A 15,158-nucleotide genomic window follows, 5' to 3' on the forward strand; every position below is an offset into this window, starting at 1 on the left:
AAAATGTGTATCAACATTTAAATGGGAAAAAATTGCAGTATATTAATAAAATGGAATTCTACTTCATAATAAAAGGAACAAATTGATACATGCAACATGAGTTAATTTCAAAGCATTACATTGAGCAAAAGAAACCAGACACCAAAGAATACATATTATGTGATTCCACTTAGATAAAATATTGCAATAAGCAAAACTAATCTATAGTAACAGAACGTAGATCAGTGGTTGTTAGAGACCAGTAATAGGGTATGGTTGACTGCAAAGAGGCTGGAGGGAACTTTTTGTTGTATGAAAATATTTTATATCTTAACTGTGGTATATACTAGTATAAATATTTGTCAAAACTCATTTAACTATAAACTTAAGTGGATGCATTTAGATTTATACTCCAATAAAGTTGGCTTGAAAAGAAAGTAATGCTAATTCTTAGTTATTTATGGGTAAGTGGAGTTATCTTTTTGTGGGCGTCACTATTGGTTGACAAGCTGATTTTTTCCTTAGGGGACCACCAAATGTCAGTAGCTCTTTCCAAAACAATATAGCTTTTATAGAAACAACTATTTTTTTGGTGCAGTAATGTATTATTTTTTTGTATGTATCTAATTACAGTTCACCCTTGAACAACATGGTTTAATCTGCACAGGTCCACTTATATGTAGATTTTTAAAATAAACATATAGTACAGTACTGTAAATATCTTTTCTTTATGATTTTCTTAGTAACATTTTCTTTTTTCCATATTACTTTTTTCTCTAGATTATTTTATTGTAAAAATACAGTATATAAAATATATAACATACAAAAGATGGGTTAGTAAACTGTTTATGTGAACTGTAAGGCTTCTGGTCAACAGTAGGCTATGGGTTAGTAAACTGTTTATGTGAACTGTAAGGCTTCTGGTCAACAGTAGGCTATTAGTTAAGTTTTTAGGGAATCAAATTATACATGGAATTTCAACTGCATGGGAGCTAACACATATTGTTCAAGGGTCAACTGTATATTTTATAATTATAAATACAAGTGGTAGACAACAGATTCAGAAACTAAAATAGTTGACTCTTAAGCATTCAATTCAACTGGTAGAAACTAAAGGTATGAGTGAATCCTGCAGCATAGTCTATGTGCTATGAGCATTAAGCATTCTACAGGCATTAATTAGTATGTTCTGCAGAGGACTGAGAGCTTCACTGAACCTCATTAGTCAACTAAGTAGAGTTTGGTTAAGAGAGTGAAAAGATCTAGGCAGCCATGAAGCTGTCTGTAACAGAGGAGTCCTGCAGATCAGTTTTGCAAGGTTTTTGCCCTGGGCTAGAGATTCAAGGAAGGACTTTTGTCCTGAGATAGGTGACGGTGTTGGGGAAATAGAATGAAACATCAAATCACCTGCCAATGCAGTAAAATCTCTCCACAAAATGTAGAAATAATGAAACAGTATTATTACTAAATAAGGATTAAAACAGACTGTGATGAATCACAGGTAATCTCCTAAAGAGATTACAGAGACAAAAAAAGAAATCTTACCCTATTTACATAACGCAGGCAGATACAATCCATTATATACCTGTTGATTGTCTTTAACCAAAAGAAAAATAAAATTTCTCATATCTTTTGGCAAGCAGGAAGTTATACCTTTGAGCTAAATTGCCACAGACAGGGAAACACCTTCTTGAAGTTCATTTTTCAAAGAGATGGCTCCTTGGCCCCCAAGAATGGTATTTCCGGGATGTGTAACTGGCAGGAAGCTTATTTACTATTTAAATAGATTTACATACATCTCAGAGGTAGAGATGGCATTTTATAATCTCAAGTTTTCTGAAGGAAATGCTAAAAGAAGAGGGGAAAATGTTCTTTTTAGGCATTAGGAAAAATTTTAAGTTTTTTAGATTTGTATTTAATCTTACAATTTCCCCTTTCTGTTAACTATTTTTTAGCAAACTACATTTTGTAATCATCTACATAGCCATTTCTGCCTTTCTCTAGCAACACTCTAAATATCTAGCAAGTCCATAGTAAAATACAGAACAAAGCAGTTATCAGAATTACAATAGATGAGTTTTAAAAATTAGTAGTATTTACCTTGGGAAAAATGTTTAAGTATATCTTACCAGTGGTGAATACTTAAAGCAGACTCCTGATTAACACAAAAGGGCACAAATATTCTCCTTCGTCATTAATTTTACAAACTGTTGTGATGTCTTTATTGTTTGTACTTTCAAATAATTAAGTACTTGAAGAAAATTAACTGGAGTATAATTTGTAGTTTTTTATGATATCACATCCAATCCAAGCCTAATCAGTAGTTTAACTCTGGAGCTTGATAATCTGAATTTTTAACTACATTTTTTGTTAAAATACAATAAATTTCTCCTGTCTTTTCATCAGTCATAGAAGTAACATTACAGGGGTGCCTGGGAGGCACAGCGGTTAAGCGTCTGCCTTCGGCTCAGGGCGTGATCCCGGCGTTATGGGATCGAGCCCCACATCAGGCTCCTCCGCGATGAGCCTGCTTCTTCCTCTCCCACTCCCCCTGCTTGTGTTCCCTCTCTCACTGGCTGTCTCTATCTCTGTTGAAAAAATAAATAAAATCTTTAAAAAAAAAAGAAGAAGTAACATTACAATTAAGGATAAACTAGGCCCTTCAAGTAATTATTCCATCTGCCCAAATAATTCTCCCACATGTAAAACAAAGACACTCATGGCCATTATCTAGTATCAAAGTACTAGTATAAGGAATTCACTGCAGGGGTACAGATTGAACTTTGTACAGGAGCAAAAATAAGTTTTCCTCTACCCTTCTATGTTCTTGGCTGAGACCTTCCTGTAATAAAAGACAGATTAACAAGAGAAAAACAGATGTTTAATAACATATATACCTCCTATATACACGGGAGATACTCAGAACTGAGAAACTCTGAAATGGCCCACACCATCACCTTATATACATCTCCAGCTAAAGGCACAAGAAGATGTTGGGGGGTTGGGGGTAGGCCCAAGGAGGGAAGGTTATCACGTGAAGCACAGTAAATGAGAGTATGGTTGTTATGGTGATGTAAGTCACTACCTTCTCCCCTGGTAAGAGTTTCTAGGGGTTTAGTCCTCTTCCTGGTACAGAGAGGGAGACAGCCTTACAAAGGGAGCTTTCCCTTCTATATGTAAGTGTTTTGTACAAAATGGTAACTTTTGGTTTTTACAGCTTCTCCTATGTCTGCTATTTCTTAAAACTAACGAGTTAAAGATAATCCTTATACCAAAGAGGCATATTTTGGGGGTAGCAAATTCTGTTCCCCTTCAACTTCCAGAGCTTAATGTATATAGCTCTAATCATTTTAAGTATATCTGTAAGCCATTTTTCACCTCCATCCAAATCAGTGGTTAACAATGGATATTTAATTAACTATTATAATACAACAGGCATGTTTATCTATCTATACTAAGACTAGAAAAAACTTGTATCCCAAAGTGGTTAACAGTGATATTAGACCTGCCTTCTGTAGTTTCTACCCATAAATGCCAGATTTCTGTTTTTCTATTAATCAGGCCCTTTTATTTTTTTTTAAGATTTTATTTATTTATTTGACAGAGACAGAGACAGCCAGCGAGAGAGGGAACACAAGCAGGGGGAGTGGGAGAGGAAGAAGCAGGCTCATAGTGGAGGAGCCTGATGTGGGGCTCGATCCCATAACACCGGGATCACGCCCTGAGCCGAAGGCAGACGCTCAACGACTACGCCACCCAGGCGCCCCAGGCCCTTTTCTATACCATCCTTCTCATCAAACTAGTTAACAAAACATTTTTTGTGTCAAATCTGGGGCCCAAGTATGATGCATATTAGTTTTACTTTGATATTATTAAAACAACTTAGTAATGAGGATGGTCTTATTTTTATTCTGCTGATAATCAGATTGTTGGATTTATAAGCCCAGGCTGTGTCCATACTGGGAGTATAATTTAGAGCTGATCATAAATGTGTGACTTTAGGAACCATTATTGGGAGTACAGAAAGAAAAAGTAAAGTAACAAACAACAGGAGTGTTTTCGAGTAAAATGTATTTCTTACACTAACTGAAATAACTACTGGAATAAGACAACAAGGCTGTCTGAGAATTGTATTAAATTCATTAGAATACCTCCTTTCAGCCGAGTTCAGTACCAGTATCAGTCCCTCAAAAAATGTAAGTTTCCAAGCCTTTGTGGCAACCACAGTCTAGTCCTCCTGAGGGGCAGGCTCCACATGGGAAGCACGCATCTATCTGGGTTATTTTTTACTTTGACAGCCATATGGGTGATCAGCGCTTCAAGTTGTCCCTCCGTGGTGACGCCTCATCTTCTCTCTAGAACACTTCTATGTAAAATAAATTGCTCATTGTGATGGGGGCGGGGGGGGGCAGACTTCTTCCAGTAGGTCCCTCCAGGCCCTTCTGACTTTATGTCTCAGGGTTTCTAGGGAAGAGAGAAGCCATTTTAAAGTATTGAACATGATTATGAGAGAATTCAGTTAGATGGGCAGGGGACGTGATTTCAGACACAAATTCACAGTTCCGACGTAGCAGATGAAAATTTACTTCTATCCTTCAATATTATATTCTTCCAGATGGTCTAAGAATTAAATTGACATGAGACAGATTAACAGGAGAAAAAACCCAAAGTTTAATTACATGTGCACAGAGGCCCAATAATGAAATTGTGACCCAAAGAAATCACTAAGGCAGGCAGTTTTTATACTTTTTAGACAAAAAGACCAAAAAAAAAATCTGTGAGGAATTGATAGGACAAAGAAAGCTTAACTTTGGGAGCTTTCATTTAGTAAGAAATTCAAAACAGATTTTGGACTGTGGTAGTAAATTAGTAAAAAGTAACAAGGGTTGTTGAGACAGCCTTCTTGGCTCTAAATTTCTTATCTGTGGTAATAATGATGTCTCTTTACCTCCTGGTATAGGGAGGGTACCTTTCACATTCATTTCTTGCTTTGTGGAGGCAAAGGAGGGGTCAGAGAGTTCTTTCTGCATTGGCTGTCTCTCTCTCTTTTTTTTTTTTTTTAAAGATTTTATTTATTTATTCGACGGAGATAGAGACAGCCAGCGAGAGAGGGAACACAAGCAGGGGGAGTGGGAGAGGAAGAAGCAGGCTCATCGCGGAGGAGCCTGATGTGGGGCTCCATCCCATAATGCCGGGATCACACCCTGAGCCAAAGGCAGACGCTTAACTGCTGTGCCACCCAGGCGCCCCTGCATTGGCTGTCTCTTAAGTAACCTTTATTTAAAATGATCGCTACACCAAAGTGGCATATTTTGGGGTGGCCTGCCCTTGGCCCCTATACGGCCAAACATAAGTTCAAAGACAGGGATAACACTATTGTTTGCAAGAATAGCTCTAATTATTAATAAAGGTGGTAGGAACTCTCTAGGCCACTTTAACCCACTAGATTGCTGAATCTTAGCCAGTGAGTTTGAGTCATCCATTCTACTTGGAGTATGGTAGCTTTTAGGAATCTACAAACATTTGCATAATTCCTGGACAACAGTGGACATAAAATGGTTTCCTCTGTCTGATTCCTGTGGGGTCCCAAAAGTGGGGATTATGTGCACTAAGAGAGCCTTTATGCCTGCCTGAGCATTTACCTTAGAAGAGGGAAAGACCAGGCCATTCAGACATCATCCACATCACAACTAGACAAAAAATCTTCCATAGGCATTAGTTCTTTGAAATTTAACTGCCATCAGGTTCCTGGTAAAGTTGGTCAGGGAAAGCTTGCTTGCACCTACCTTGGAAGTGGTCTGTAAGGAATTCTGACAAATAACAAAACGCTTTAATATGTTTTGCATAATTTCATCTAATTGATAGGTGTCATAAAAGTTTAGTGCCCTTAAAAATCCCTCTTAGATGATGTTGACAACATAACAATAAACTAATCAAGGAAATAAAGACTGTGGTATAAGAATTATTTTGTTAGGTAATTTTTATAGTCCAGTTGAATTTCTTTTAGCAGCCCCCCTTCAATCCCTTCAATCCATTTGTTCATTTCCCTTTGTGAGGCTTATTTTTGAAATTGAACAAGGCTTGTAGTATTAAAAGTGGGGCTTCTAAGTTTGGAGTCTGTCATGTTTTAACAGCAGCTTTTGTAGCTCTTTCAGCAAAATCATTGCCTTTAGAAATTCTTTCATTTTGCCCTGTGTGAGTTCTACAATGGATACTGATAATCTGAGTAGGCAATTGTAAAGCCTCTAACAAAACAGCTTTTAACTCTTCATGAGATGTTTTAGTCCTCACTGAAGTCAACGATTCCCTATTTTTCTAAATCTGCCCTGTTGTGTGACAGACACCAAACACATATTTATCATCAGTATGTATATTTGCTTTTTGTCCAGAGCCAAGAATCTCAGCTGTAGTAACTGCTACTAATTTATGTGCTTTACCCAACTTAATTCCAGACAAAATACAAGCTTCCAAGATTTTATGATAAGTCATCACAACATAGAAAGCCTGGAGTTGGCCACTTTTGTCCCAAGTACATGACCCATCAGGAAATATTATGGAATCCGCATTTTGAAAAGGATGATCAGATAAATCAGATTGGGGCTTAATGTTTTCTTCTATTACAGTTGTACAATCGTGATCATCTATTCGATTTGCTAATCTGGTACAAAAAAAAAGGTACCAGGTTTAGGAAGTTGCATCTTCCAATCACAGTGTTAGGATTGAATAATAATGCTTGCTCCTAGCCAGTCTGACAGTGTACCAAAAAATGCTGGGTCTTACATACTCGTGAGATAAGTATCACCACATGTGGGATACTCAAGTCAATCAATGAATCCAATGGAAGGGCTTGAGCATTTTCAATAAGTGTGGTGGCTGCCACCACAGCTCAGAAACACTCAGGCATTTTCAGGGTGCCATGGCATCCAGATCGGTCTATCGTCTAATCCCAGCTTTAGAGTTAAAACTCTAGCAGTACCTTTATTTTTAGTACAAAACAAATGGAAAGATTTTCAAAATTTGGAATCCCTAAAGCTGGGGGAGGGACTATAGCCAATTTTAATTGTTCAAATTCCTTTTGAGATTCTAGGGAGCAAACCAGAAGATTTGAAGCAATTATTATGCAATTGCATCATCAGAGATTTTCCCTGCTCTGCAAAAGCTAGAATTCATTGTTGACACTACCCTACTAGACCCCCAAATTGTCTAAGCCAAAGTATCAGTTTTACATTACTGAAATTCCTGGAAGGTCATCTACATATTGAATAATTACAGATCTTCCTGACGGGACAGATCTCTCTGCTTTCCTGTAAATGACTAGAGAAAATGGTAAGGGAGTCCCCAAACCCTTTTGGCTTTCTCTAACTTCATAAGACTTACTTATGACTTTTTCATAAGTAAAAGCAAAGAATATAGAGTTATCCACTAGAAGAAAAGAAAAAGTAAAAAAAAAAGGGGGGGGCGGATAATACAGATCAATTACAGTAAAAACTCTACAGACAATGGTACTGAAGTCAGAATAGTTGCAGGTTTAGGGACTGGATGGGTTAAGAAACAGAAAATTTACTTACTTGTTTAAGATACTGCACAAATGTACACAGTAGTCAACCATTTGTATCAAATTTATCTTCCTTCTTTACCAGAAATATGGGACTATTACAAGGTGAATGCACTTTCAAGATTATGCCTCTTTTTTCTCCTAATTTTACTTATTTATTTTTAAAATTTATTTTTTCCCCTAATTTTAAAATATAACAAGTTTTGTTTCTTCAAATTGAGCTCTAAACAAAGGGTATTATTTTATACATGGCCATGGCTTATCCTTTTGGTAAGCTATTTTTACTGGTTTTCTATCTCAAATTAATCTAGTATCATTATTGGGTGCCTGGGTGGCTCAGTCGGTTAAGCATCTACCTTCGGCTCAGGTCATGATCTCACGGTCCTGGGACTAAGCCCCGCATCAGGATCCCTGTCCAGCAGGGAGTCGGCCTCTCTCTCTCCCTCTGCCACTCCCTCCTGTTCCTGTGCTCTCTCTCTTGCTCATGCTTTCTTGCTCTCTCTCAAATAAATAAATAAAATCTTAAAAAAAAAAAAGGAAATACCAATAACCAGTATTGCTGTATCGCCCAGATACAAAATGAGAAATTTCCAAGTTAACTACAGAATAAGTAGCACCTATATCTACCAGAAAAGGCAAGGACAGGTTAACCTGAGAGAAACGTATTGAAGCATATTATTCTCCAGTTCCTACCTCTAAGATCCCGCCAATCTATCAATTTTTGAGCCATTTTCCAATTATTTCCTAGCCGAAGATTTTGTCTTTCTGGGTTTTCTTGATTCTCTTGTTACAATTTTTGCACCCTCTAGGGTCACTTCCTACAATCTCTTTTCCAATATCTTGGCTTTTTGCAACAATGGTATGCAATTTTCCCATCTTCCTTTGCTCCCTTCATAGGTTGACCAGAATAGGGCTATTCCCTTTAGTAGAGAGTTTAGTAGCTAACGCTATGGTTTTTCATTTTTTCTCTTCTTTGTCTTTCTGTAGATTGCCACAAAACTGAGTAGCTAATGCTAAGCCTAAGTTCTTTTGCCTTTTCGGTCCATCTGATTGTCTTTCCCTAACTTGAGTTTGAATAGTTGGCAAGATAGCCAAGACAAAGGTGAATAGTACTAGAGGGTGATTTTGACCTGCCCCTGCTTCCATACCAGTGAATGTTGAAAAAGCAACAGATTGCTAATGAAAATCAATTGGGAGCTCACTTATGTCTGGGTACCTCTTGGTAGTGTCTCCCAGCTCATCATTAGGAGAAAGGTATTAAATCACCCTTCTTGATGGGTTTCTAAAGCCCTTAATTCTTCTCCAGTTATAAAGGGTGGCTGATAGCTTCCCTTGGCATGATACACATTGTTGTGTGTCATTTTCTAGTCTCCACCATGTTTGCTCCATGACCTCAGTGAAGTTTGCTGGTTGCAGAGTTCCTAGCAGCCAATGCACATCCCCATATGTGGGGCTACAAACTGAAAATGCTTGGAGCACTTCCTTGAGTCTTTCTGGGCACGGAAAAAGAAGTCTTTAAATGACTAATAGCGGGGTGCCTGGCTGGCTCAGTCAGTGGGGCATGCAACTCTTGATACTGGGGTTGTGAATTTGAGTCCCACGTTAGGTGTAGAGATTACTTAAAAATAAAATCTTTTTTTTTTTTTTTTTTGAGAGAGAGAGAGAGAGAGAGAGACAGAGCGTGCCAGGGTGGGGTGGGGGAAAGGGGGAGAGAGAGAATCTTAAGCAGGCTACATGCCCAGTGCAGAACCTGAGGAGGGACTCAATCTCATGCCCCCCAGATCGTGACCTGAGCTGAAATCAAGAGTCAGATGCTTAACTGACTGAGCCACCCAGGTGCCCCAAAAGGAAAATCTTTAAAAAGAAAAAAAAAAAAGGATTAATACTATCTGGTGAGAAACGCAAGTGGATTACCTGGGACGCCTGAATAGCATCTCCATGGCATCAGCCTCACAGGTGATCTGAATTGGAAGGGCAGGTTTTCATTATATGGGCCTTGGAGATATTGTGGGTTTGGTTCAGACCACTTCAATAAAGCAAATATCACAATAAAGCAAGTCAAATAAGTTTTTTGGTTTCCTGGTGCATATAAAAGTTATGTTTACAATATACTGTAGTCTATCAAGTGCACAATAGCATTGTGTTCAAAAAAACAATGTGGATACCTTAATTTTAAAATACTTTATTGCTAAAAATGCTAACCATCATCTGAGCTTTCAGTGAGTTGAAATCTCTGATCACAGATCACCATAAAAAAGTACAGTATTTCAAATTTTTCATTATTATGAGAATTATCAAAATGTGACACAGAGACACAAAGTCAGCAAATGCTGCTGGGAAAATGGCACCAATAGACTTGCTCAACGCAGGGTTGCCACAAAACTTCAATTTGTAAAATATGCAATATCTGTGAAACACAGTAAAGTAAAGCACAATAAAAGGAGGTATGCCTATTGAGACAAAAATGTAGGTTTATATAGCACTTTGGTTTCTTTTCTCATGTTGATATTTATCAGGCCTAACACTGTTTTTTGTCTTTTTCCATGTGGCCAATGCAGCCACTCTATCCTGTTGCCTTCATACAGAGACATAATCTTTTATTCCAAGTCCCGATTATTTCTTGATCACATTTCTTTATCATGCTTGGTTTCCTAGCTACAGGTTGTGTGTTTCCTAAGGAACTCTTAGAAGTGGATTTCAGGGCTGAGACATGAAGTGGAATCAGGCTAGGACTCCAGGCATACAAGCATGTGCCCTCATACAGGGCAGGTAATTAGTTACCAGCTGGAGAAGTTGTGCCCTTGTTTTTCCACCCAGGGAAATCTACTCACGAAGGAAACCACCATCTAAAAGATGGTTGCTTCCTTCTTCTCAGGAGTCAATTTCATGTAGGGAAAGATTAAGAGATGCAGAGAGAACTGGTACAGCAAAGAAAAGAGGGTGGTTCTATGGAAGAGAAAGTGCTTTAGTTTTCCCATTTGCTCTTCCATTGTTCTCAGTCTTTCTGGTTATCAAATCACTTTTTACATTCTCCTTAGAATAATAGTCATCCAGTAAATACCACCAATTTGTATGCTTCGAATGAGGCACGTCTAAGAACCCCTACAAATATGTTCATTTGTCCAAATCAAAGAAACAGTCCTCACCACCATTAAGACTGGATTCTTATATATATGTCCATTCCAAATATGATAGAGAATATTAACAATTTAAGAAAAGCCCTGCAGGCAACATTTCTGGCTTTCTACAATTTTTCTACCATCAAAGCTAATAGTGATCCTGAAGGGATTTTAGAGCTGGTGTCACCTATGCTTCCTCAATAATAAAATCTTGAATTTGGAGAGGGTAGTTCATCTGGCTAGTATTCCAAAATAGTAGAAAGCGAGAAAGGAGACTTAATTCAGGGTTTCTTATCTTACTGTTGTGTGTCTGCAAGACTTTCAGCTGATCCACCCAATTCAGGAATTGCCAGATAAATCCTTAGTGCCAAATCATTGGGAAAATATAATTAAATATAAAATTTCCTGCCAAGCCAATAAAACTTCTTCATAAAACATAGAATGAAATGGTTTTATTACTGAATAAGCACTGAACAAGACTGCGACGTGCATCAACAGGCAATCTGCTAAAGAGATTGTATAGACCAAAAAACAAACAAACAAACTCTTACCCTTTTCTATACATGTTAACCCATGTTGGTGTTCATTTTCAAAGAGGTGGCTCCTTGGGCCCCAGCAATGACATTCCTGGTATGTAAAACTGGAAGAGGCTTATTTAGCTTTGAAAAACATTTACATGCATTTTAAAGAGGCTGAGCTAGCAATTATAATCTCATTTTCTGAAGGAAATTTTAAGAGAAAAGTGGAGGCCGGGGGAGGAAATTTTTCTACTTTTTGCACTAGGGAATTTGTTAAAGTAGTTTTTTTAGATTTACCCTTACGCTGGCAAAGAATAGTCAACGTCACGATCCTAGAGGGCCTATGCTACCTAATAAATTACCCAGATAGGTTCTCACACAGGAAGAGAAAAGACCTTAGTAGCTGGATTTAGAGTATGAGGTGAGCTATGGCTTTCAGGTGTAAAAACAAGACAACAAAATGGAGTCATTTATGCCAAGCCCCATGTCACCAAACCAAGACATAACTTAATTGCAGTTTCAGTTCTCCCAGAAATGGAATCTTAAACCAGTCAATTGGAATCACCTGACCAGCACTAGTTAAGTAATGTGCCTGATAGAGTCCTGCCATCCCCTAAAGGAAAGTAACCTTGCAATAACCAGTCTGCGTTTTTGCCTGGTATAACTTCCTTGTCCCTTTTCCCATCTATCTATATGTCTTTCATTTTATATAGCTCATCAAAGCAATTTCTACCTGCAAAATTGGATACTGCATGATTCAAATTGATTTTTGCTCAAATAAACTCTTAAAATGTTTAATATGTCTCAGTTTGTCTTTTTTTTAAAGTTTGCTTATTTTTTTTTAGTAATCTGTACACCCAGTGTGGGGCTCAAACTCATGACCCCAAGATCAAGAGCATGGGACTCTGAGCCAGCAAGACACCCCTCCTCCTCAGTTTATCTTTTTTTTTTGGTATTAATGAATAGATTTTTATTTTGTATTTAAGTTATATATATTTTTATTTTTTTAATTTAAATTCAATAATCCAATGTATAGTACATCATTAGTTTTTGATATGATGTACAACGATTCATTAGTTGTGTATAACTCAGTTTATCTTTTAACACAGCAAAGAGGCAATGCCCCATTATAAATGGTACATAAGGTCCGGGTTGGAGAAGCAAGAGGAATCTGATGCTTGGTTTGACAGATTAGGGCTAGAACTACTCATACTTTTGGTTTGTATGGCTTCCAGAATCCAGGACAGGGCTCAGCCTGCAAATAGTTTGGGTCACAAAGCCTCAGCTCCATTAAAGAAAAAGCAATCTGGGGGGAACCCGGGTGACTCAGTGGGTTGAGTGTCCAACTCTTGATCTCAGCTTAGTTTTTTTTTCTTTTAAAGATTTTATTTATTTATTTGACAGAGAGACAGCCAGTGAGAGGGGGAACACAAGCAGGGGGAGTGGGAGAGGAAGAAGCAGGCTCCCAGAGGATGAGCATGACGTGGGGCTCGATCCCAGAACGCTGGGATCATGCCCTGAGCCAAAGGCAGATGCTTAACGACTGAGCCACCCAGGTGCCCCTCAGCTTAGGTCTTGATCTCAGGGTTGTGAGTTCAAGCCCCATGTTGGGCTCCACCATGGAGCCTATTTAAAAAGAAAAAGTAATTTAGGCCTAGAAACAAGAAGATTAGGAGTTATAGAGAAATAGATTTGTGTATAAAGGCATTATTGTTTTTTATAACCATATTGAAATTTACTCCTTTTACCCCAGTTAACAAAATATATCACAAGAAAAACAAGCATGTTTGGGGAACCTGGGTGGTTCAGTCGGTTAAGTATCTGCCTTTGGCTCAGGTCATGTTCTCAGAGTCCTGGGATTGAGCCCCACATTGGGCTCCCTGCTCAGCAGGGAGTCTGCTTCTCCCTCTCCCTCTGCCCCTGCTCATGTTCTCTCTCTTGCTCACTGTCTCTCTCAAATAAATAAGTAAAATCTTAAAACAACAACAACAACAACAAAAAACAACTAAGCATGTTTAACAAAAACAATACTTCTGAAAGTAGAACACAATTTTCTTTTCAGGAAAAAATATTGCAAATGGTTGCTTCTGAGTCAATTTACCACAGTAGAGGAGCAAGTTGTTAAGGCATAGCTGTACTCAACTGAGCCACTTTTTCTGCACACTTGTAAAGTGCCTGAAAACATTCCTAAGGTCAAGATTTAAAACCATTTTAAGAGACGACTTTAAGTGTTTTATAGCTACCTCTGTGAGAGGTTCTTTCCTGCCCCAAATGGTCAAAACTTAATTAGAAGGTTGACAATACTTAAGTTTGTTTTCCTCACCATATCTTCTGTTCAAAATACTATTATCATTGGTAATGTGGTTTGTATCTTGTCTGATCTGGATAATACAGTCCAGAAAGTAGGGTTTGAGAAGATAGACCCTACACTCATGAAGGAAGGGTTGGGCCTCTGGGTGCAGGCCACATCCTGACTTCCCCTTCCCCTAGTTTTATAAACGGGGGACTCTGAGTTCCTTGACTTTCAGTGAACTGGGGTAAAGAGTGTGAATTACAATGGTGAGAAGGTTGTGTACTTACAAGTCAACTATCCTGTTGAAGCGGAACAGGTCCTGGAAGAAAATATTTCATATAAGGTAGCATCTGAGCAATAATATGTCTATGGAGAAGGCGATGGAGAAGAAGTCAATGGTAGACCTGAAGCTTGGCTGTGAATCAAGTGAGAAGTAGATGGCGACCTGGGAAGGATGTGCTATTTGATGGCTTACTGGTGGTGGAGTTGACAGTATGGTACAGAATGTTGCTCTGGAGACATAATATGATGAGAGTTCAATACCATTGGTTGACCCCGATATTCAGGATGATGGCGAGCTCAGGCGTGGAGAGAGGAGGTAGTGGTTCTCAAGCACCTGAATTTGAGTCATTCTGAATAGGGACAGTTATTAAGTTGCTAAGTTTTCTTGTTGAAATATAAAGGTTTCCTGACTCACTGAAGGAAATTGAGGTGAAGCTGTGTACAATGAATTCCCCTGGAGGAGCACAAATATCTTCTTATGGCTGATTACATGGCTTGTGCAGTACGTGTTGGAAAGGAGGTGGTGGTATACTATGTTGCCTTGTTGGAATATAGTTCATATGATGCTTGTCTGGCAGCCTTATAAAACAATCAGAAATTTCATGTGGTGCAGGAGCAATACGTAGGATGAACATTTTCAAGTTAAGGACAGGCAGCAAGGTCTCCGGATCTCATATGGCGGTGGTTGATATGAGCATCTAAATCTCTTTGAGACAAGTACGTTCTCTTGCATCCTGGAACAGTGCTGCACATGAACAGAGAACCTTGTGCATGCTCCTCAATTCAGTGAACATATTTACTACAGCCTGGACACAACTTATCGCCTTCTTTTTCATGTAACATAGCACAGGCATAGCAAAAAGCATGCTTGCATGGAATCATCGCCCATATATTTTAATCAGTAATTTGCATTTGTCGCAGAAATGACCTGGGGTGTCATCCCTTTCACCCAAGATGTTTATCCGAAAGTCCCAGAAAATATCTTCACTAGATCTTTTCTCATTTCTAAACGATTCGCCCCTATTAAAGTCGTACCGTTCTTCCGAGCTAAGATGGAGTCCTTCAGAGCTAAGATGGAGTCCTTCAGAGCTAAGATCGAGTTCTTCCGCGAGCTCCATGATTTAGCTTGCAGGGCACGATGGGAATGGAAGTTAACCTCACTGACCCAGGGAGCGCATGCGTGCTACCCTCTTGAACCAGTGAGGCGGAAGTGCAAGTGAGTTGCTCCAACTTTGACGTTTTCTTACCTACCCCCATTCCGGTGATGGAGTCGGGCAGGAAAAACAGGAAGTGTTTCAGAGCAGAGTTTGGTTAGACCGCTTTTTTTTTTTTATGCTTCAAGAAAAAGTAACCTTTAACTGGAGAAAGAGACTGACCTAGAAGGGAGTTGGGGGGAGGGGGAAGGGGGAGTG

At 38.6% G+C, this 15,158-nt stretch overlaps 1 pseudogene; it reads right to left on the minus strand.

Moving 5' to 3' along the window:
• Positions 1 to 13,520: 13,520 nt before the first annotated feature.
• LOC100464934 lies at positions 13,521 to 14,864 on the minus strand (annotated as a pseudogene).
• Between the last annotated feature and the right edge of the window lie 294 nt (positions 14,865 to 15,158).

This window comes from Ailuropoda melanoleuca, chromosome X (genome assembly GCF_002007445.2).
Source record: "Ailuropoda melanoleuca isolate Jingjing chromosome X, ASM200744v2, whole genome shotgun sequence".
In the NCBI taxonomy this organism is placed as follows: domain Eukaryota; kingdom Metazoa; phylum Chordata; class Mammalia; order Carnivora; family Ursidae; genus Ailuropoda; species Ailuropoda melanoleuca.